Source organism: Spea bombifrons, chromosome 4 (genome assembly GCF_027358695.1).
Source record: "Spea bombifrons isolate aSpeBom1 chromosome 4, aSpeBom1.2.pri, whole genome shotgun sequence".
NCBI classification, from domain to species: domain Eukaryota; kingdom Metazoa; phylum Chordata; class Amphibia; order Anura; family Pelobatidae; genus Spea; species Spea bombifrons.
The window spans coordinates 47592613-47617754 of NC_071090.1; the positions used below are offsets into that span (position 1 = coordinate 47592613).

Here is a 25142-nt window from a genome sequence, read left to right on the forward strand (position 1 = left end):
AGATTAAGAAGAAATTGTTTATGTGCAGATTAAGGGCTTTTAATATTGCTAAAAAGAAGGATAGGGATAGTTTTTTGTCTAATGTGTCTGTTTCAGGACCACATAAAGTGGAGGATACTAGTTTCACTTTTTCAACCAGCTATAGCTTAGAATGTTATTAAATACGAGCAGTCTTAAAGAAACATTTACATGTCTTACGGGATGATAAAGCAGTATCTATGATTATTCAAAGAGGCATTAATTACGCTATTATTTAAATAAATTTATTTGAGCACATGTGAAAAGTGTTCTATTCAATATGTGGGTGGGTCAAAGTACTCAGCAGTTGAAAAAAGGATACATGACAAGCAGACGCCGCGAAGAAGGGAAAGACCTCCCTCCACCTCGCAGCAGTTGCTGCTGCTCTTGAGAGGGAGACCTCGCTCCATCGAAGAGGTGTCATCCTCTTTTGTGTCTTCGAAGCAGATGGATTTGTCATAATGTGTTTATGTTTTGCTCATCTCACTTGTATGTGGTTGCATATACCATTAAAACCCAAGATTACAGTTGTCTGCCACTGATTAAGCTCATTATGTTCAGCTGTGCTCTTAATTAGTTTTTAATTAAATTTTATTTATTCAGTAAAAAAAAGGGACACAGTCTGAGTCTGTCCATGCTGCTTTGTGAACAAGCATAACGCTTCAAATATTTTTTAATAAAAAATAATTGTAAAACTAATAAAAAAACCTCTTTCTTTCTAATAAGATATATTCTGTCAGCAGCATAATAACAAGCTTAATTAACAATCTGAAAAAGTTTACTGTGACAGTTGAAACTTTAAGAAATTATTGAAAGCATCTAGAATAGTCAGGTGTTATAATCAACCTCTCTTTAAAACTGCATATGTTTTATTTAATCATCATATCAATCAACTACTAAAGGTAGGTAAGCCAGCTGGTTCTGTGATAAAATACGTAGCTGTGCCCAAACCTAGACCAGGCCATGTCAGCTTATGCTCAAGTCAAGTCAAGTTCACCACACATGTAAGAAAAGCTTTCATGTCAACACTAATGGGAATCAAAAGGTTTAGTGTGTGGAGTCAAACATCTGTACTCTTGTTGAGCCAAGCCAAATATTGGGCTTAAGTCAAGACCGGACTCATCTACCTTCGCTCTTCTTTTTCACTAATATCTTCTGGACCACAAATTCATCTGCTGCTCTTATCTCACAGTGCCTGCCTATATTTGCTCAGTGCTGGAAGTGCTTGCAGTAGTGGTGGCACCAGGGACAGGAATGGTAGCACCTGGGTTGGTTGTGGTAGCACTGGGAGTGGTGGTTTATTCCGTGCTTCACCATAAAATAGCTTACAAGCCACCAGCACATGACTCCTCAGTGAGTAGGTGGGGTGGATAAGATTTCAGTACTAATAGTAGATTGAGGATGTTCATTACTCCTGCTGCTGAGGCTTATGGTAGTTCAAGTTCTGACTCCAAGCAAGAAGGCTTCTTCCTTACTTAAGACTGGTATACTTCTTTTTCATACATGCCTGCCTCCAGCTCTGTTCAACCCTGGAAAACCACTGCTTCCTACAGACATTTGTACTTGTTGCTAATAATGAAAAATCAAATTGTATACCCCCTACTCAGGAATTTTAAACAGTCAAGTGTCAGATATTTAGAGAGCATGAGAGAGCGAAGCAGAATGAGAGTGTGAGTGAATATGGACCCACAAATTTCGGATGAAAATTTTGATCTTTTTGTTTCATTTGGCCTCTTTTTCGGGGCTTTGTACGAATCATCAAATTTACCAAAATGTGGTAACTTAGCAATTTGTACAACTCCGAATGCACAAGTAAAGTAGTCATACCGCATCAGCAAGGTCTCTCCCAGGTTGAAATTTCAAGGCAGATAGAGGTTTCCAGGTGTTCTGTCCAAGCTCTTTTGGAGAAGCTTATTTCCCTTCACAATAGGAAGATTTCCAGGAGCGTAATCAACTCAGCATTGCAGAAAACAGTGGGTCTACTGTCATCTACGGTCCAGGGTCATTAAATCATTAAGAAGTATCTTCAGCGTAAAGAAGAACAAGGAGTCCTGCAAGTGATGGTATGTCCCATAAAGAGCACTCATCTAAATAGGTTTGAAACACCCTACTTGCTGAGTTCCTTAAAAAACTGTGCACGAGTATACCTAGAAGAATTTGAAAGGGTTAAAGGGTGGTCACACCAAATGTTGATTTGCTGCAGATTTTTTCATTGTACAGCCAATACACTGTATTTGCAGCATGTTTACACCTGTCTGTTAGGCCTCATATTATACATTTCTATTATTTGAGCCTGAGACTAGCTTAGCGCACCAACATTTTCTTTATTTTCACTCCTGCCTAAAACATTTGCACAGTACTATATATATATATATATATATATATATATATATATATACTGTTTATTACACTTGTGCATTTGGATTCTTGTGAAAACAAGGCAAAAACCTCACAAAACAAACTAAAATGAAGCAAAATGCTCCACATTTTCATTCAAAAAAACATGGGCCCCCTTCACTCCCCTGTCTCTTTCTCATTCATGTTCTCTCACACTCTGATACTTATTTATTTGCTCATGCTCTCTTAATGTCTTCGTACCTTCTCCGACGACCATGTCCACTGAATATGGCTGAATCTTTTGTGGCCCATTTGCACATGTCTAAATTATATATATATATATATATATATATTCTGTTTTGTTTTAACTGTTTGATTTTTGGTGATATTTGTTCATTTTTCCCCATATTAAATATACTGCATGTTAAAATATTTTGGAGCCTAAAATAAAATTTGTAACATATTTTGCAGGCTTTTGTAGTATTTACTTGGAAGAGTCTAAAAGCTTTTTGATTACATGGAAAAAGCTTAGTGGTCAACAGGCAGCTAAAACAGAGCACAGCTGTATTTGATATTGACTATTCTAATTCAGAAATCTTAGCTACTGTTGTATACCAGACCCCCAGCTGTAGTTGACAGGAATTCTAGTCCAGTCACAGCAGGAGCCCACCTATTTTCTAAATAGGGAAAACTTGGTAATATAATGCTGTCTGGCTAATTTAGTTTTATATGCTCTTATTAACTTTTAAATATAAAAACGAAGCAAAGTTCTTCTTAATCTTAAAATACGTAATATGACACAACCTCACACATTGTGTCATTTTTATAAGACCGGACAAGACATCAGCATACTATTGCTCTTTTTTTAAACTTGTTTGCCTATGACATATTTGCAGGTATTATTTTTACTCTCAGCAGGCATCCCCATAAAACTGGTAAATACTTTACTAGCTAACAAGAGCAATTCTTAAAATAACTCCTCACAATGGCAAAGGCCTAATTTCTCCATTTAGCTTTAATTGTGCACTAACATCATTAAAACAGATCAAAACAGTGTTTTTTGTCTATAGGTGACTCATACATTCATAAAAAGTATGTTCTAAATTATCTCTATTTGAATAGTATTAAAAATATTATTGGTGTAACATATATATATATATAGATATATATATACAGTAATATGGAAATAGTAAGAACAGCATGTTGTACCTTTTTGTGTATTTTTGGTATTAACCACAAGGTAGCCTGGGCTACTATTTAGGACTCCAGGCCTTGCCAAGTTCTATAGCAAGTTATATAGGGTAAAGCAGAATATATCCCATATTCTAAATTAGTGGTTCAAGCACAGTGGTGAGGTGATTCTGAAGCTTACCAGCGGCACAGTGAAATCTTAATTCTGCTATATTTGCATGAAATATATTGACACAGCAGAATTATCTCTACGTCTTTCTTTGCTATATACCAATAAATGGGTAAATATTATATGTCAGTATATACTTAACTTAGCTACATCTAGAGAGACAGGAGGAAGAGTGATGATGTAAAGTAGGGCAGTAGGAATGGATTAAAAACATTAATATAATTGCCAATATTATGTCATATACACTTGTTATATCTGAAAGATCGTATGCTTTAGCAATGAGGCATAACACCATTCAGTTCAGTGTTTCCATAGCATGATTTGTGAGATTTCAAAATTGTCTTTATTTTAATTACATGATGTTCTATTGAATGGTCTGTCTAAGAGATGTCATCTCTCATTGAACAGCAATGTCTATTTTAATATGTTATTTGATTGTATATATGTGAGTCTTCTGTTTGTGTTTTTTTTTTCTTGTTTCACCATTTCTCATAAGCTATGTTTTGTGTCATGTACACTATATTTTTGGATATGCAAATACAGGGCTCCTTAGTGTTAAATGCCTTGTTATTGTAGCTTCATATGTGCCCTAACAATTCTTGCAGAAATGTAGCCTTTTATTGCTAAGCTGTGTTATTTTGTGTCATCGTGTTTGGTATTGTCAGAGTGCCAGGGCTGGTAGGTCAAGACATGTATCACCCATCTGTACTGAAGTAAACATATCTTTATAATTGTATGTAGTTTTAAGACACATTTTGAATTGCATAAAATGTATTTTTTACTGCAAATCTGCAAAATTACACCTTCAATTCAAAAATTGTAAAAAATAAAATAAAAAGGGGGATATCAAATTTATCAGGTTGCTGCCATCTCGGAAAATTCTGCTGAATGGCCATGGCGACAAACAGCTTTAAGTTTCTTTCACCAATTAAATATAGAATAACATAAATGCATGCCCTTGACATGAACGAATATATTTGTATTTTACCATTCATTATATGAAATAAAAATATGTTTGTAAATAGCTATCTTCCTAATTAAATACATACATATAAAATGGCTAAAAAGATGATTTAACTTACAATGTTTTTCCAAACTTTACTATTGGAAAATTAGAGAATTCATTGTGACTTAAATGATTGCTTATTTAATTTCAGGTTTATAGGGCCAATTTTTAAACTGAATGCACACTTTAAATTTGTGCACATAACTAACTTAAACTAGTGTTAAACTATTTGGGGCATTATGCACTTGCTCATTTGAATGGAAGACATATGCAATCCATATCTCTCTTCTGTCAAGGCAAGTTGTGCATCAAGCTTTAACCTGTCTTCTCCCTTATTTAATTGTATGGGTTACATTAATGAGAGATCATTAGCTTCACCCTTATTAACTATGTCAGTTTACTTCCTAATATTTTGTACACTTAGTATATGCAGTTCTTGAACTGTGTCTGAAATTGACAGCACAATGTGTACAGTCACACCTGCTAACACGTGCCCATACTTTTTAAGTAGAGGCATTACAGGATATTTTTATGCGCACAATTTAAAAAAGATATGTGCTTACAAAACAGCAAGTTTCAGGACTAGCCATACCCCATTTATAGATACTAATAAACGTTAAAAAATCAACACTAATAAACTGGAGAAAATCCAATAATGCTCCTATAGTAACATTAACATTATGTAATATGCAGAAACTTTACATAACTATAATTATAGCAACCACAGTAACTTGGTTTCTTTGCAGACAATAAAGGAGTAGTATGATTTATGGTACCCTTTTACTCAACTAGCGTGAAAAAACAACATCAATTAAGCTTTCCTCAGGGAATATCAGAGTAATGAGACAACATTGTACTTAACCTCACTTTAAGAATAGTCATGGGAAGTTGTAGGCTTCCTTTGCTCATACCCTTTTTCCAATCACATTCCTGTCACCTAGGAATTTATTACAATAACTAATATTTATATAGTGCCATTTTTCCTGTGCTGAACAAGAGATGCTATTTTTATTAATCAATTAACCCCTTAAGGACAATAGGGGTTTTTACTCGTAGTATATTGTGGGACAATGGCTCTTTTAACGTTTTTCAGTGTTACTGTTTAGCTGTGATTTTCTTCTCTCTCATTTCGTGCTCCCACACATATTATATATTGTTTTTTCCAGGACAAACAGGGCTTTCTTTAGATACCATTCATTTTATCATATCATCTAATTTAGTATAAAAAAAATGATAAAATATGGGGATTTTTTGTTAAAAAATTACTTTTTCTCACTTTTTAAACAGAAAACTTTTACTTATCTGCAAAAACGAATGAAAAAACCTGCTAAATAGATTCTACTATTTGTCCTGAGTTTAGAAATACCCAATGTTTTTATGTTTTTTTGCTTTTTTCTGCACGTTATGGGGCAATAAGTACAGGTAGCGTTTTGCCATTTCAAAACCATTTTTTCCAAATCTGGTAATTCTTCCCCCCATGTGCCATGTCGGGTATCTTTGAAGCCGGATAATGCAATTTACCCCATCAAGTCATATATTTTTAAAAACTAGACACCCCAAGGCATCTGAAATGCTGGTATTTTAACCCTTTGCATGCACTAATTTTACCACCACCCTTAGTGAAACTTTATGGTAGTAATTTTTTTTTGTATTTTTTTCACACGTGTTGGACTTCAGGTATAAATCTATCGCTCCTGGTGTATGTCCGTGTCAAACAACACCCCAATATGTGTTCAGTAACATCTCTTGAGCGCAGTGATACCCCCCATGCATGGGTTTGTAGGGTTATTTGGGAAGTAAAATGCCGCCTTTGTGAGGTGTGTATTTTTTGCCATTTAGACATCTGCCCCATGTCCCATATTTGGGACATCTTTGAACCCGGCCAATTCAATTTACCCCATCAAATCATATATTTTTTAATACTAGACACCCTATGGGCATTTGTAATGCCAATATTTTAACTCTTTCCATGCTGGAATTTTTGTAAAGATAAAGAATTTTAGGACTTGCTTATTAAAAACTTTTTTTTTTTTTTTTTTTTTTTTTTGGTGACAGTGGGGATTTTTAATTTAATTTTTTTAATTTTTTAATTTTTTTTTAAACATTTTTGACCAATTTTTTTTTTTTTTTTTTTTTTTTTTTTATTACTAATCACTCTCAATAGTGAGCTGGGCTCCATTGACCTTGCATGGTTGGATGCAGTACCTGCATTCAACCTGCAGGAGGAGCTCGAGAGTTCTCAAGAGGGTCTGGATAGACCCTCTGTGAACTAAGATCTATCGTTAATGCCATCCTGTGAATGACGGCAACGTCATTCACAGGATGGCACTTGTGGTTGCTCCTCGGAGCAATCACAAGGCGATCGGGGGTCGGGGGTAGTGTTGCTACATGCCTCGATACTGAGGCATGTCAGCAACACAGTTTATGCTTAGGAAGCGATTCCGATCGCTTCCTAAGCAGTTTTAGCCGGGCGCCGCCGCGATCTTTGATGATCGGTGCGGCGGCGGCCATTTTTCTTCCGGGGAGGGCTGCCGAGGGCTGCCCTCCCCGGATCCACGGTCAGCCTCACTTGTGAGGCTTCCGTGGATGCTGCAAAGCCGCCGATCGCGGCGAAAACGCCGCGATCGCGGCAATGCAGCTATTTAACGGCAGCCCGTACATGTACGGGCATTGTCGTTAACCCGTTGCACGGCAACCCCGTACATGTACGGGGATTGTCGTTAAGGGGTTAATAGTACTCATTTTGTAGTACCATCAATTGAGTAGGATGAAGGGTTGAGTTAAACCATTGCTGGGATTTGAACCTGTGACCCTGAGGTTTGAACAGGTTCTATACTCAGGATGTTTACCAACTGTAAGTATTACATTTTAGCGAGGCATTCAGCAACACTGAACACCCACCCCAGGACGTGCTGCTGCTCCGGAGAGCGGTCACAACCACCACTGCAAGAGACTTTGCCACTTGCAAGATGGTGGTGTATCCTTTAAAAAAATAACCAAGTTGCAAAAGTTTCCAAGAGGGTCTGGCAGTTTGAATACAGGTACTGCATTCAACCATGCAGGTCAATAGAGCCAAGCTTTCTAATCACAATGCGGTTAGTAAAATACATTTTATAAAATAATAATAAGAAAGAAAAAATAGTTAAACAAGAGAAAATTTAAAAATGTTAACATGTAAAAATAATTTTCCACTGATGTCACCATCAGGGGAACCTTCCAGTTCCCAAAAATGTCAAAACCATAAATTAAAAAAATTATATATATATATATATATATATATATATATATAAATGTATGTTATGAGAAAGTCCTTAAATAAGAACTATATCTTCAAACAATCCTCACAATGAAAGAGTTAAAATACTGGCATGTTAAATGCCCATGATGTAAATTAAATTGGCCAGGTTCAACAATGTCCCTATGAACACAGGAGGAAGGATGACCACATGTCAAATTTCCAATTTGAAAAATGCACACGTCACCTTTTAGCCCCCAAACAACCTGACAAACTCATGCATGTGGGGTATCACTGTACTCAGGAGATGTTGCTGAACATATATATATTGGGATGTTGTGTAAATTCATACCCAAAGTACCGTATTTGCTCGATTATAAGACGACCCCGATTATAAGACGACCCCCCAAAATCAAAATATTAATTTAGGAAAAAAAACAAAAAGCCTGAATATAAGACGACCCTATAGGAAAAAAAGTTTTACCAGTAAATATTAATTCATGTAAATATATTTTTTAAATTTCCTTTTATTTGCCAACCTGCCCCCCCCAGTTATGCCACTCTGCCCCCAGAAATGCTTTATACCCCCCCTATTTGCCACTCTGCCCCATGATATGCCTTATACCCCTATATGCCACTCTGGCATATAGGGGGTTAAAAGGCATATCATGGGGCTGAGTGGCATATAGGGGGTTAAAATGCATTTCTGGAGGTATATATGCATATCATGGGGCTGAGTGGCATATAGGGGGTTAAAATGCATTTTTGGAGGTCCAGAAATGCATTTTAACCCCCTATATGCCACTCAGCCCCATGATATGCCTTTTAACCCAGCATGTACTGGCTGCCTTGGCTTGATAGGAGTGTGATTGCTGCTAACAGCAATCACACTCCTATCAAGCCAAGGCAGCCAGTACATGCTGGAACCTGGGGATGATAGTAGTGGGATTACAGCCTCCCTATGCCATGCTACAACCCCCACCCCCCTTACACATCCATGCTATCACACACAAACACACATTCACAAACATTTAAATACTCATTCATTCCATTAATAACACATACTTCACACATTAATCACACATACTTACCCAAAAACCCTCCCCCACCCCCTTACCTGAACTGCAGATCTCTCACTCGAAGACTTCTGCAGGGGACCGGCTGTACCAGCAACTTCTCTGGCCCCGCCCCCAGAGGAGGGAGGGGGAGATAGAGTTCTGTGAGGAAGCTACAAGCTTCCTGTCCTCCTGCTTCTAACGGAAGAGACGCTGCTCGCGACCGGTAAGCAGCATGGCCCCAGCCATTTTTTTGGGGTCTGATTAGAAGACGACCCCGATTATAAGACGAGGGGTATTTTTCAGAGCTTTTGCTCTGGAAAAAACCTTGTCTTATAATCGAGCAAATACGGTACAACGTGTGTGCATTAAATACACTCATAAATATACTACTGCAAATTTTGACAAAGGCTGGTGGTAAAATGTGTGCATGCAAAGAGTTAAAATACCAGCATTTGAAATACCTTGGGATGTCTAGTTTTCAAAAATATATGGTTTGATGTTATATATTGCATTGGTCGGCTTCAAAGATAACCAAAATAGACAGAATTACCAGATTTGGAAAAAACGGTTTTGAAATAGCAAACCGCTACTTGTACTTATTGCCCCATAACGTGCAGAAAAAAGCAAAAAAAAAAAAAATTGTGTATTTATAAACACAGGACAAATAGTAGAATCTAGTTAGCAGGCCTTTTCATTAGTTTTTATAGATGAGTAAAATATTTTTCAGGTAAAAGTAAAAGTTTTTCTAAATTTTTCACCATATTTTATGCTTTTTTTAATAGTAAATTATATGATACAATCAAAATAATGACATCTAAAGAAAGCCCTTCTTGTGTGGGTTTAGTAAACGGGAAAGAAGAAATTACAGATAAACACGAGCACCGCAGAAAACAGCCATTGTCACAAAGGGGTTAACATGCAACCTCTTTTATGGATCATGCCAAAAATAATCTCTGTCCTAAGCAACATGTAGCCGGTGACATTATAAACGTAGGGCAATATTTATAATGCAAATTATTGGCCAAAGTGCCAAACATGGAACAAACCTCACAATTGCTTCTAACAAAGTAATTTACCCTGTTTTTCCTCCCATGTGAGATAATTGTCATTATGATTCCTGCTTTCTTTTTTAACATCTGCTATTCTATTATTTCCTATAGTGCAGATCTATTACTACACAAATATCACTGATTCTAATCATTTGAACCACGCTCTTTCCCAATTATTCAATTAATAATTATGTAATATTCTTTGTGATATTTTGTTAAGACATTAATTTCAAGTCCTCATCCCTTCTATATTTGTTTCATTTTTTATTTTGAAATTTCTTTTCTAGCTTTTTTTATATTGAGTATTACTTGAAATAAATCTTCTTCCCTGCTTCAATTTGTAGCACTCTTCAGATAAGTACATCTTCTTGTGTTTTGAGTGTATCCCTTCTTGTATTTTGTGCATTAGAGCATGCTTCTACATAAACTCATAAATCACTTGTTGCCTCTCAACATTAGAAATGGCTTCTCGTTAATAGAAGAAAGCACAACAGAGAAGACCCTTTTACCAGCCATATGATTGCTTAAATCAACAGAATATTTTACACCTATTTTGTGTTTTTGGGGTAGAGAAAGTATCCTACAATACAAATCATCAAATATATCTGACTACTGTACCTATGTAGTGCTATAAAGATGTCTCCAATCTGTGGAAATTCCAGGAACACCTGGAACAGGTACCTAAATGTTGTTTATTAAATGTGCTTTTGTTAGCCCATTATTGTAGTATGAGATGGACATTTTCCAATGTGGTACGTATACATGGTAGACAAGTCCTTATTCTCAAATATATTTTTCTGGTAGTTTCTGGTAACTAACTTTTTCAGTGCATTGAAAACATTTAAACCACAAAGTGACAGTGTTGGGCTACTACACAAAATACTTAATAATGAACCCCTACTACACAGTTCCTGCAGAAATATAGGGGCAAGTGGTACTTTATTTGACACTTTATTAAGTGATATACCATTGAATTGCAAGTTTTTTTTTCTTTTTAGAAAAGTCAAAGTTTTTTGAGCATCTTGATTCCTTGGCTAGATTTAAGAAATCTTCCCTGCACTCTTTCGCCGGAAAAGGTTTTGCCCAAACTTTTCTCCCATTTTAACATTACATCAAAGATGATTTTCCTTCACTTGTCTTGGGAGTGTGGATAACTGAGTCAATTCACTTTCCCCATGCCATGTATTGTCCAATTATTAAACATTTTAAGATCAATCAAATGATCAAGGGTATATAGAATAGTAGCTGCAGAGACAGCAAGTTTTCCTGGTCGCTGTATCCCAGATTTGTACAGGAAGCCTAGTATTGTGAAGAACTATTTGTATCTTCGGCCTTGCGAATTTCTGGGTCCATAACAAGTTTAGCATATCGGATGTATGTAGGTTTTCTCAATAACTAATGGAACTGTTCCAGTGTAGGTTGTTAAATGCATCAAGCAAGCACATTGAGCAGGGGGCTAATCAGGTTTGAAAACTTCCTTGTAAAAGTTTTGTTTTTTACAGGGAAGGTGTATCTACCTCTGACAAACCACACTTGAGCTTTAATGTATTTTAACCCTTTAATGAAATTGTGAACCACTTTACTAGTCACTTGATCATCAGTATTCTTTGATTCCATCAGTCTAGGGAGTAAAGTTTCTTAGAAATCTATTGATCTTTTGCAATGGTAGTTGGCAAATGTTAACTAATAAATTGACTAGGAACAGAAGAAAATGTCCAAACATACCATTATACCTTTAAACATGATCGTTTAGCTTATTACCAGTGATGCTGCCTTTTTTGACAAAGAGGAGCCCAGCCTTTTCTCAGAAATTCTGGGTGTGATTGGTGCCACAGGGTCAATTTTTTCATATGTTGTACATAACTGGCTTCAAAGGGGTTAATAAATATTTTATGTGGCAACAATCATGTCACATAAGAGGAGGGCTTGAAAGTATTTATTACCAATAAAACATACTCCTTTTCAATTATATTTATATTAAAGCATGGGTTTTTTGAGTCATTGGACTCAAGCCCATTCTAACCTACATCAGCATGCTAACCTATAATTTCAGTGGCTTCAGGGATCTCTTTTCTTCTCTAGTACCCATCAGTGCTTTGAATGTACTATGGCTTATAACCCACTAAATGAAAAGCAAGTAGTGTACTAACATTTTAAACAGCAATCTGAAATCTAGAAAGCTTATTTCAATTCCACATGGCATTGTGATGCACAATTTTTCAATAGATACATATATTAACCCCTTAATGACAAGGCTTTTCCTTATCTGGGGCAAAGGCTGTTTTAACATCTTTGTGGTGTTGCTACAATTGTCTTTTCTCATTTAGTGCACCCACACACATTGTATAATATATTCTAATATTGGCCCTGAGTTTAGACATACCCAATGTATTCTAGGGCAATAAGTACAATTAGCATATTGCTATTTCAAAAACATTTGTTTTCAAATCTGGCCATCCTGGGCTAATGTCCTATTTGGGACATTTTTTGAAGTCGACCAGATCAATTTACCCCATCAGACCATATTATTTGACGCTGATATTTTAACTCTTTCCCTACACTAATTTTACCAGTAGTAATTTTTGGGGGTTTTATTCACATACATTGTAATTTAGGTGTTAATATATAGCTTCTTGTATATGTCACTTACAAACAGTGATACCACCAATGCATGGGTTTGTTGGGTTGTTTGGGGGACGAAAAGGCCACATTTGGAGGTGTGCATTTTTTTCTTTTACAATTTTGACATCTCATCAACCTGCCCCATATCGTATCTGGGACATTTATGAAGTCAGCCAAATCCATTTACCCCACAAAACCATATGACTATTTCAAATGCTGGTATTTTAACTCTTTCAGTTCTATTATTTTTGGAAAGATACAGCACCAATTCTTTTACGAGTTTTGGACTTTTTTAAACATTTTGTTGGATCTTATATTTATTTTTATTATTTCAGATTTTTTTTTCTATTTACTTCCATGAATTCTACAATGCCTACTATTGGGGAGAAAATGCAGCGATATTGACAATTGCAGGAATTTAAAAGCATCCATGCATGTACGAGCATTGTCATGAATGCATTGCATTGTAAGCCTGTACATTCACAAGCTTTGTCGTGAATGGGTTAAAATATATTGTAGCCTTAAGTTTGACTTCTATGTGAGTTTTAAATTTTGTGTTCAAATGTTTTCCTATATTGGCAATAACAATTTTTTAAATCTGCTTAATTCTTTACTTTTCCAAAATAAAACTCAACAAGCACTAGATCTGAAGTGCTTGAATTGCATGAGTTAGTTAATACATGATGTTTCATCATTTCTAGACATTAGTTTGTACTTGTTTTGGTTCACCCAACAGCTAATTTTGTTTAAGAACCTAGATATATTTGTTTACCATGCCATTCAACAATTTCAGCTAATTGGCACCTGATGCTTTAAGTGTGTTTGGTGCTATGATAGGTACTTATCTTAGATATAAGTAACAAATGCTGATTAGTGTTCACATGAAATTCAAAATGGTATGATTTTTTCCATAAAGTCTATCGATGCAAACAATCTTAAATTCATAATACTGAATACATAATAAAATCGGATCACTTAATAGATACAAGTTAAACAAGTGGGGCCAAACTCCAAAGGGAATAAAGGTAAAGGAGAGGCTGGTGCTTAAGCCTAAAAGTCACCTCCAAGCACTAAAATAGTCAGTGCAATAAATATATCCATCCCTTTATAAAGACTTATACAGCCGGAACGTTGAGGACTCTCTCACTGGGTGTCCACCTTTGTTGTCCTTGTACTATGTGCACTGCATTTGGTATGTTATTTTATATATCCTATGAATTTTGCCCTTTGGTGTTATTGCATCCAGGTTTATAAATATGCTTATTTTTTACATGCACTTTTGTTGTCCATGCAGTTATTAGTGCTTGGCTTATCCTATTTATTGCACTTAATAGATACATACACAATATAATTATTTTCTGCAAATTAGGCAAACATCTGCCATCTTAGTAAATTATGGGCTTCTCTTGCTCCCTGATACTGTGATATGTAAAATCCTAAATCTCCAAAAAAAACTGTTACAGGGCTATAGAACAAACAATCAGTTTCTACATTGTATTGGCTCACTAGTAAGCATGCACCTCCATTGCGGCCTTCTGAAGCACAAGTTCACCAGAGCCAGAAGCAATCCTCACATGATAAATGATTGCCCAAGCCATATGTTGCACACACAATCAATACTGCGTCTTGTATCATGTGTAAATGCTGGTTTCTGGTCTATAATGAGCTACATTTATATTATGTGCCAGATTGCAGAGAATAGTTTTGACCTGTACTAACCTCACTATTCATTTTAGCAGGAAGCAAATATATAAAGCCTTTTGAACATACACATACCATATTTTCTATACGGATAGATGTCTAGATACAGTTTGGAAGACATAAAGATGTATTAAAACAGCGGTCTATCTGTCTAGGTCACTTATAACAACCAGGTGATCTCCATACATGCTTAAACCTTTTATAATAGCCAACTATTTAACCATATGGCACTGGTAATAACATATAAACTGGTAATAAGAAAACAGTTGAACTTTGTAGTGATATTATTATGCACATTTGGCACATTATGTAGAATGGAGATATATTCTGTTTAAAAGTTTGGTGTTATTAAATAATAAACATGTTTTAACCTGTAAAATAAAAAATGGGCTAGAGTTTAGCTCCTTTGTTGTAATAATGCATAATTAAAAAAAAAAAAAGAGAGACTCATTATTTACTTACTTACTTACCTAGTTGCAGTAACATATCCGTTTTATCCTGGGCAGCATGCTATGGGAACTTACCAGGGTTGTCTACCTGGAGCTGTTCCTCTTTTAGCCCCAGTCAGCCTTTAGTCAGAGGAAAGTAAAAACTAGAGAGCCAGGATCTTAGATCTAACATGATAATGTTTGTCTTTACTGAGAGGGTAGTAGATAAGTGGAGCAACCTTCCAGCAGTAGTTAACACAATGTGGGAATTTAAACATGTTTAGGATAGGCATACAACATACAGCGATTGTGAGACCAAGAACCAATTAAGAGTCTTTCCATCGTGACAAATGGACAAACTTAGAGTTAGGGACAAAATAGAGTTCTTATATATGTTTCTAAGTAGGTTGGGCCCACTAATACTATTCACGGATACTAAAATTTTGACCTGCCCTTACCTTCAGCCATGCCCCCCCAATCTACAGCCTGCCACCTCCAGCCACAAACCCCACCAAAAGAGTGTTTGGACACCTGAAATGTTGGGGGTAGGGGTTAGCAGTTTCAATACATATTAATGTAACTCCTTTAGCACGGAGAGATTATGCAAGCACTTGTTATGCAAATGTTATAAGTAATTTCATGTTTAAAACTGCTGAATTTATAAATTACTTTTTACTTTTGTAAATAAATCCAGCCTCAGTAGCAGGCCCGGACTGGCCATGCGTTAATGCGGCCGTAGAGGCCGCATAGGCCCAGTCAGTCCGGTCCTGACTGGGCCTATTTTAAGGTAGGGGCCTGGAGCTGCAGCTCCATCAGCCCCTAAATCAATCCGGCCCTGCCCTGGCCCGGTCGCAGTTGCTGCTTGCTCCGGCAACAAGGTAAGTAGGGTGAGGGAGGGGGGTGCAGTGAGAAGGGGCAGAGGGGGGTACATAGTGAAAAGGGGGAACATAGAAGGGGCAGATAAGATGGGGAGAAGGGGTAGTGTGAATGCGTATGAGAATGAATGAATGAATAAATGTGTGGATGAATTGTGTGAATGCGTATGACAATGAATTAATGTGTGGATGAATTGCTTGAATGATTTGTGAGACTGCATTAATGAATGTGTTAATGATTTGTGTGAATGAGTGAGTAAATGCAAAGATGGTACATGAAGGGTGGGCTTTAACAATAAATAAATAAATAAATAAATAAATAAAAATGGGCTGCTCTGGCTTAAATGCCCGGGCCTATTTTTTGTCCCAGTCCGGGCCTGCTCAGTAGCATAATTCCTATCAATGTTGGATATCCCAAAAATATCCCTTCCCAGAAATAACATTTAGCGTTTAATCATCCTTAATTTTTCCAGGGAATACAACTGACACAAAATAAGAAAATATGGAGGAAATAATATAATGTCAAGCTATTGCTCTGCCTAAGTGGAACAGCCCCTTTAAGCCTTTTATGATTGAGTGCAAAATGCACAAAACAATTGTGCTACAACATTTTCATAATCACCCTGTAATATATGTAAACCTCATCCAAATATTAAATGCAGGGTAAATTATTACCTTTCCTAGCCAGAGACAAGGACCATTTACTAGAGTTTTTCCTTCTTTACACTTTTTAGCTAAGCTATAATACTAAATCATAATATACATAAAAATGTAGTTTTTGTTTAGTGATACATATTTATACATTTAGAAAAATGGCATTTTAAGAAGAATATTTTTTGTGCATATATTATTTCTCATTAGTGTAGTGCCTGTTTTTTATGGATTTTTATCTGAAAACATATTAAATACAAAGGTGCATGTTTAAAATACTAGTTAAATACTTTTCTGCTTTAGAGAGCACGTCTGTTGCATTTTTATATAAATCAGATGCAGCCTCTTTATTAACTTCAAGAAATAGCTATCTGTTCTATTATGTTGTTAAGGGGTTTATTACCTTTTTTCTCTCACCAACTCTATTTATGTCCAAGGTTATTGATTGCATTTGTTCTGAAGGAGATTATAGTTATAATACGCAGCAGAAAAGAACAATATTTCAGGGCTTTCCCATAATGCAAGACTATCTGAGTAAACAATACCCAAAACTGGCAAAAATTGACAACATATTTTCAGAAAAAAAAATGAAAAGATCAATTAAAATATATTTGGGTGTGAATTTCCATTTTTTTTAAACGTCATATTGCTTGAAGCATAGGTGGGGAAACTAATGCCTTTCTGAAACACTAAACCATGGTAATTTAATGTCCCCATGTGCTTATATGAGCAGATATCAGCAATCTTTACTGTGTTGGGGTGTGTGTACGAGTTTGGAGGAACTTGTCTAATTCATTCTGTTGTAAAAATCAATACCAAAGTAACTAAATGTCAGTCTTTGAAGGACAAAATAACTGTTATTGTAATTTCAGACTTGCTGGCTTTATTTAAATAACGTGTTTATTTGTACTTTACTTCTTTTGTCTGTTACAAATGACATACTTGTTCCTACTTCCAAATAGGGCTGTCACTTATCCAATATTTTTCTTTCAAAGGACATGGCAACCCCATTGTCCAAGGCACATTGGTATGACCCTCTCAACTGCATTCACTAAAGGGGAAGTGCCATAGAAAAATCTTTTAGCATTAACGTGCTGAAAACAGTACTAAAGATTAGCATTGAAAAAACTTTGTTTTATTTTATTTTGTGACTATAAACATCCTTTACCTGCAGACCTAGAGGATACCATTGTGAGTCATGTAATATTTTGGGTGACTGCCTGCTGAAACTGACTGTTTATGGCAATGTCCTCCTTAAACAATACAATCTGCTCCACCATAGCCTTTTTAAGTAAGAGGGTGAGGGTGATTAAGACTGAGCCATTCTTTTGTTTACTACAGACATTATGATAAGAAGTTGGGGGTTTTGCCTAGTAGACTGGGCCAGAAAAAACCACAGCTAGGACCATTAAATGACTAATATACAGTTATGTGAAAACATAATGTTATGCAAAACTAGAACTGTTAAAAAAGCACAATAGTTTTGGAAACGTATTGTTAAGCTCATCCTAGCTTTTGTCAGACCTTCAACAAGCAACAGTGGCATGCAATTAATGTGAACAACCATTTAGTAAATTGGAACAAAGCTCTTACATATGTTCAGAGTGGATCGCATACAGCCTGGGAAACTGGAATAAGGTTTTTCTCTCACAGTGTGAATAAATCTCCAAGTTCCCTAATATATCTAAAGTTGTCCTCAACATTTCAAGATACTACTGGGAATTCTGGAAGGGTTAAGCAGTACACATCATAAAACCTAATTTAGTAAATGTGGTAATAAATGCCCATGGCTCACGGTTTACTGTGGGGTTCTGCTTTACTCAAGCAGGGGTGCATCTGTCTATTGAGATTGCTTCTTTTCTTATTATCCAAAACACATAATGGATAGTTCAATAACGAAACCCCTGCTGTTTTCAAATAAGTATTCAATGCAAAAACTCAGGTGAATTAAATGTGAAGTGTGATATTTTTTACGAAAAATAATTTACTCACAAGCTGTCAAGTGTCATTTTTATATGACCTACATAAGGCCAAATAACTCACAAAAAACTTTTGATTATTTTAGTTTAATTTGTTATGCTTTACATGCACAGCTGCACTTAATGAATAACCAAAGGGCTCATGTGGTTTTTTTGACTGTTTATCCCATTATCTGAATATAAATTCAGCAACCCCTCCACGATTTTCTAACCTCTCCACGATTTCCCAAACCTTCCACAATTTCACAACTTGCCATAGTTTATTTGTGTGTTTACACAGATGTTTTAAGATCTTTAATCAACAAGCCTATGGGAGAATTCACAGAATGGAAGCAGTTGAGTAACTATAGGGGCATGAGTAGCAACTGCAATAGGGCCATGCCTCTAGGGGTCCCAGGGCAACCCCTGCAACCCCTTGTTCTTGTCTCCTTATACCAGTTCAAAGTTGTTTAGAAAGGGCCCTTCTGACCTGGACTCCTCTGCTCCAAGCAGATTGGCCCTTCCTAATTTATTTTGAACCAGCACAGGGAGAAAGTAACATATCGGTGTCACGTTACGTCATGTGACTCCACTGTGATTTTGAGGATGCTTCCATAGTTTACAAGAGGCTGGACAGATAGCTGCTGGAGAGGGGGGTATGATCATGGATGTGTAATCGTATGTGTGTGAACATGGATGTGTAATTGTGTGTGTGATCATGAATGTGTAAATGGGGTGAGATAGCGTGTGTATGAGAATGAATGTGTACGTGTATGCAGTGAGTATGAGTAAATGTGTGTAATTTGTCTTATGTGTGTTTACATATGTGTGTCAGAGTGTATTTTGGTAGCTGGGACAAAGATGGCATAGACTGGCTGTTTGGGGGTTAGGATGGAACTGATAAGTTACTTTGGGACAAAGGCACTCAAGCTGTTTGGGTCAAAGATGGAAGTTGGGTCACAAGCTGTGAAGTTGGGGGGCCCAGGGACAATTTGTGCATCAGGGCCCTGTGGTATCTCATTATGCCTCATTATGACACTCATCTTTGTACATTTTTGTGTTTTGTTTTTTCTTCTTGACTCTTTTCTATTAGCTGCCGGTTGATGAGCAGAAGATATTCTAAATGGGGTTCTTTAATTGCATTTTTTTTCTAAAGATGCATACAATTTTCATGGCTCCTTTATAGAATTAATCTTTATGCATATTGTAACAATATGTCATTAAGTATATATGACTCTTTCTTCATTTTTCCTATTAATGGGTAACTAACATTTGCTTCCCACCAGGAAACCCCTTCCCGAGCCAACAAAGGTAGGCAATGGGGATGAGGTAAGAAGGGATTGGGTGGGAGAGGGAAAAGGTGGTGGTGTAATCCTACAGACGCCCATCCATGGCAACATGATCCCAAAGTTTTATTGAATGTTATTAATCAACCACAGTAGGCTCAAGCTCTTACTCATAAGTGTGTGCACATGCCCCAAATACAAATAACTTTACAATACAAATAACTTTGGTGGTAATAAAATACAGTATTCACAGTGATCATAAGATTTCTGTCATCACTGCAGCAGAGCACCGTGAAAATCCAGACCAAGGTTTTACTTGTGTAGCACCGTCACGTGGCCGTGTGGTGCATGCGTTCACATGTTGTGTTAGGAATGCATGCTTCAACACCATCACCTCTTGCTGACCTTGTGTTGACCCTGTTTCTGCTGGACTTCACTATTTTAGCTGGAGGCCTTCACTTTCTCATTGCCCTTTGTTGGAGTATCTTGGTAAATTGTTCCTGTGAGTATTTTGAGTGCTTTTGTTGTCATTGACTCGGCCTGTTCCTGTGACTACGGTTTTGCAGGCTGATTTGGTTTGGTGCTGTCCAATTGATTCCTGTTAATGACCCAGCTGACCACATTTGGCCTCCATGACTCTGTCTGATTTGGTTTGGTGCTACCCAGTTGATTCCCATTGCTGGGCACTTTGATGTCCATGGTTTTGTCCTGCTAGTTTGATTAGATACTGACTATCTGGCCTGTTACATTGAACTGTGTTCTACATGAAGGCCCATCATTGTGTCCCAGCCAGCTCCCTGGATCTTCCTCTTCATTATTCAGTCTCTGCCCCTGGTCCCAGCTTCTGATGCCAAGTGTTAAATTTTCTTTATTTAAATATCTATGAATAGATGCTGCTTCCTTATACAGCAGATTAAGTATTGATCTATAAGACCCTATCACAGGAAGAGAGAGGACATTTGCTACATTACTATTATGTCTTTCTTAGTTTGTGAGAGACTAACTACATATTTTGTGCGGGATGTGCTTTTTATAGCATAGCATTGTTGACAGCTAACAAATAATTAAAACTACTAACATATTGCAAGCTGTATAAAGTTTATCTTACAAAAGTGTGAAAGAGCAAAAAAAATCAAATATTGCTTTTGGTTTCTCTCTCTCAAAGGTACATGTTGCAGGAGAGTTGCAGTTTCATCATCCTGATTTAAGTTTACATTATAAAGGACTAAACCTAGCCAATGTCTTCTCCAAGAATAGCTTGAATTTGGGGAGTTGAAACCAAAACTCTTGTCAGCTCCCTCTTCCGTGTACATATTCCAATATGTTTGCCCTTTAGAAGGCATATGATTGATAAGTGCTTACTTCATAGTTTTTTTTAAAGTTATTTTTAAAGTGTTTACAGGGGCTGTTTAGTCTACTTCATTGAAAAACACATGGCTGTCTGTAGTCTGAGAGTGACACAGACTGCTGGTGGCAATGTCAATTTAAGTAATGTTTTATTTTAGAATGGATCTATACCGTACATGGACATGTATAGTGGGTTAACATATGTAGCAGTACAATACAATTGTATTTAATTTTATTCTTAAGTGTAAATTTGTATAGATATTTGAACACATTGAAACAACACTAGATAAAAGAATGTTGCAAAAAATGTGAACTACTCTTTTTTGGTATTCCGAAACAACATTTGGGATGTTTCCATAGCCATAAAACCTGTGTGCACAAACATATATCTGTATCAAAGGAATGATAAAAAAGGACAAATAATATGCATAAATATCTTTAATGCCAATAAAACACTTGGAGCAATACGAAAATAATTGCTTTTCATGTTCTCCAATTTGACATGTGATCATTATGGAAATTTCTGAAGGATAATGGCACTGTGTGTGAATAAGAAATTCGAAATGAAGGGATAATAAATGTAATCTACAACCTTTTCATGAGCAGTAAGTGAGAAAGTATTTTAAGTAACTGAAGTAAATAGAACCATCTACCCTCATAAATTCAAAATGTGTTACTTTTAAGCTTACGTTTGCGTTATGGAAACAATTTATGGTTTGTTTTTTGTTGTGATGACATTTGATGTTGACAGTAAGCATCACTAATTAGTGTTATTAGAGTGATTTACAACAGGGAATTGGGAATTTTGTTTTTGGTTCATCTACTATGCTTGGCACAATTAAGATTATATGCATGTTTCAGAAAAACATGAGTACCGTATTCATATAAGGTACAACTAACAAGAATTTGTCTGTTGGAACTGCAGTGAACTTTGCATTGATTCTGGGGCATAATGTAATAGCTTTGAGAATGAAATGTGAGAATGGAGCAGGGTCGGGTTAATATTAATCATGCAAAGGCTCCTGCTGTGCAGAATATTGAGACAGATTCATAAGGATTTCTCCTAAATAGAAAATATGTATGTATTTGGAGATATATAAGGAAAGTCTGCACCTAAATACAATGTGTTCTTAAACAAAACTTCTCCCATTTATGTATGTCTGTATTTACCAAACCATTTTACACTTATGTACAATTTATTGTACAGATTACAGTTTATTAGACTGTTTTGCAATTTAATTTCTGGTTATCAGATACAGACATTAGGATATATAATCCGGGTATAATCTGGAGAAGTTGAACTGTACTAACACTGGGCAAATAATATCCACATAAAGTTGTAAAGTTGAAGCTGCTTCTCCATCATATTAGCACATACAATGATTGCCCATGTTAATGTATATTTGCTAAATAAGATGGGCCAGTTATTGTCATATCCATATACAATGCTTTTGGGGTACATTGAAAAGGGTGGATGCTGTAAATTCTTTGATGTTTATTCAAAAGAACATTTGAAGTAGGCTACACTTACACACACCATAGGCTTACAAATTTGATACGGAATGTGGAATATCTTGTGGTCTGCATTCAGTGTATGCTTTAAGGTCAACAAAGCTTCTACACAATAGCAATATCATTACACATACAATAGTTGTAATTTAGATTTTTGATTTCCAGGTAGAATTTGTTGTCTTTGAAAAGTACATGGTTTTGGCTATATGTCCATGCTATGTAAGCAGAGCAAGCTAGATTATAATAATGTAGGCTGGTGCTGTCATTATGTTAGAGGTTCATGCAATGTGAAGTGCAGCGTGACTCCTAGTAATTAACCTTGTAACAATCTGATTCAACCTTTCCATAAATCTTCTTTATATTTTACAACAATTATAGCAAGCCAAAGATTTGAACCTGGTGTTAATTTCTGTTCAGCAAGAAGAACATACTTCATCTAGAAATAACAGGAGGTAACGATTTTAGCCATTTTTAAGATTTTTTTTATCTTGATACTTACTGAACACTTCTCAAGTATATCATATTTTTTTTTTTATTATGTTATTTAAGTTCACAAAAAATTTCAGTAAGAACAAAATCAAGATCAGAACCTAATATTTTTGACATTGAATATCACTTTATAGTTGATAAGCAGCATGGATCAAGATCACATGAATTATACATGATACTAGTTTAACCCTTTGGGCAAAGCAACACATTTCTTACCATCTGGCACTTATAGGATTTAATCAGTTGGCTCCACAGAAATTTCATGTAGTGGCGCAGGTCATCTGTATTAACAGCATGCACTGTCTTATTCATTCATTAAACACCATAGATGTTCTGAAATTGACTTAAACAGGACGAAGTGCTAAAAGATCTTTGTTTCATCTTAACTCCAGTGACATCAGTTACAGTTTTGAGCAATATAACTCGGGTTGTCTTTTAGTTTTATAGTCTAAAGCTTATATTTTAGTACAGTTGTGTCAGAACCATTGCTTCACTGACAATATTCAACAGAATTTCACCAGTAGCTACGTTAGAAAAAAGCAGTACGTATTTAGTTTCAGATAGCATTATCTTCTATGCTTCTCAGTGTTATATAGTACACAATAGTTTTCTAGAAAAAGAAATGGAAATTTTATATATGCTACAAATGTAATTTTTACAACGATTAGTGTTCGCTGATATCATAAATGCTACCACTGGCTTTTCAAACTCTTGTGATGATTTCTTAAGCATGAGTTAAATGCATAATGGGGAATACTGGAAAAATGGGGTATTTAATTAAAAATCATGTAGAGTTACTTTGAAATATGCAAGCAAATTTATTTTCCTTGGTTTGTTGGATACCATTTGTGTGGTTTAATGTATCATAATCTCCATCACTAAAGAATGTTTTCTATGGCCAATGAATGTTTAATGATTCCTTAAAGTTAACATAAATATAACTGAAAGGTCGAATAAATAAAGGTTAATGAAATTAATTAAATAGGATAGGCTAGAAAGAATGTGAAAACGAAATGAAATAATTTAGAGATGGAAAGAAATGAAAGGAGAGTTTAATGATGTATATTTGTGGATATCCATATTCCTTCACTATGTTTCTGTGGGATGTAGGCTTTATTAGGTTGACAAGCCTTTTTCATTTTCTGGAAAACAAACATCTAGGTACTCATTACAAATAAAATCAAAGCTATACTTAATTTTTACTTATTACATTGCGATTAGTAAAATAAAAAAAAAAAAAGAAAATAAAAAAATACAAACTTTGTTACATATAAAAATAATTGTCCACTGATGTCACCATCAGGGGAACCATCCAGTTCTAACAAAGAAACTAACCATGCAAGAGATTGTTTACCAGTTAATCATGTTTCCACTGATAAAAGAGAAAGCCCATGGACATCATTCACGTGATAAACCGAAATGATGGTTGGCCACTAGTCTTCAAAGTATATGAAAGTGAAAGAAAACCAAGTAAAATACTACTCATCAAAGGAAAAGACAACAGTAGTAGTGCAAAAGTCTTATTTTTTATTAACCCCATTGTGACAATTGCTGTTTTATCAGTTCTCTGGTTCTCGTGTTTTGCTGTAATTCTTTTCTTTCTCATTTACTGAACCCACACAAGTTAAATAGATTTTTTTTTTCAGGACGACAAAGGCTTTCTTTAGATGCCATTATGTTGATTGTACAAGTGCAAGTAGCGTTTTGTCATTTAAAAACCATTTGTTTCCAGATCTGGTAATCCTGCCCCATGTGCCTTTTGGGACATCTTTGAAGCCAGTCAGTTCAATTTATCCTATCATACCATATATTTTTGAAAACTAGACACTCCAGGGTATTTCAAATGCTAGTATTTCAACTCTTTCCATGCACTAATTCTACCACCAGTCTATGTCAAACTTTGCAGTAGTAATTTTTCTGTGTTTTTTTCACACACATTTTACTTCAGGTATGAATTTACAGCTCCTGGTATATGTCACTGCCAAAAAACACCCAGATATGTGTTCAGCAACATTTCCTGAGTGATACCAACAATGCATAAGTTTGTCACGTTGTTTAGGGGTAATAGGCCACATTTGGGGCATGCGCATTTCAGTTTTTCAACTTGGAATTTTGATAGTGAGGCATTACAGCAACACCGCTTGGGTGAAGAAAGTGATTATAGATTGTGTTCTACACCAGTTTAAAGCCATGACATGCCAGACATGTCA

General features: G+C 35.8%; 1 protein-coding gene across 1 annotated transcript in view; it reads left to right on the plus strand.

Moving 5' to 3' along the window:
• Positions 1–25142, plus strand: part of TRHDE (thyrotropin releasing hormone degrading enzyme) — a 330613-nt gene that overhangs the window by 134749 nt on the left and 170722 nt on the right. The window lies entirely within an intron of this gene.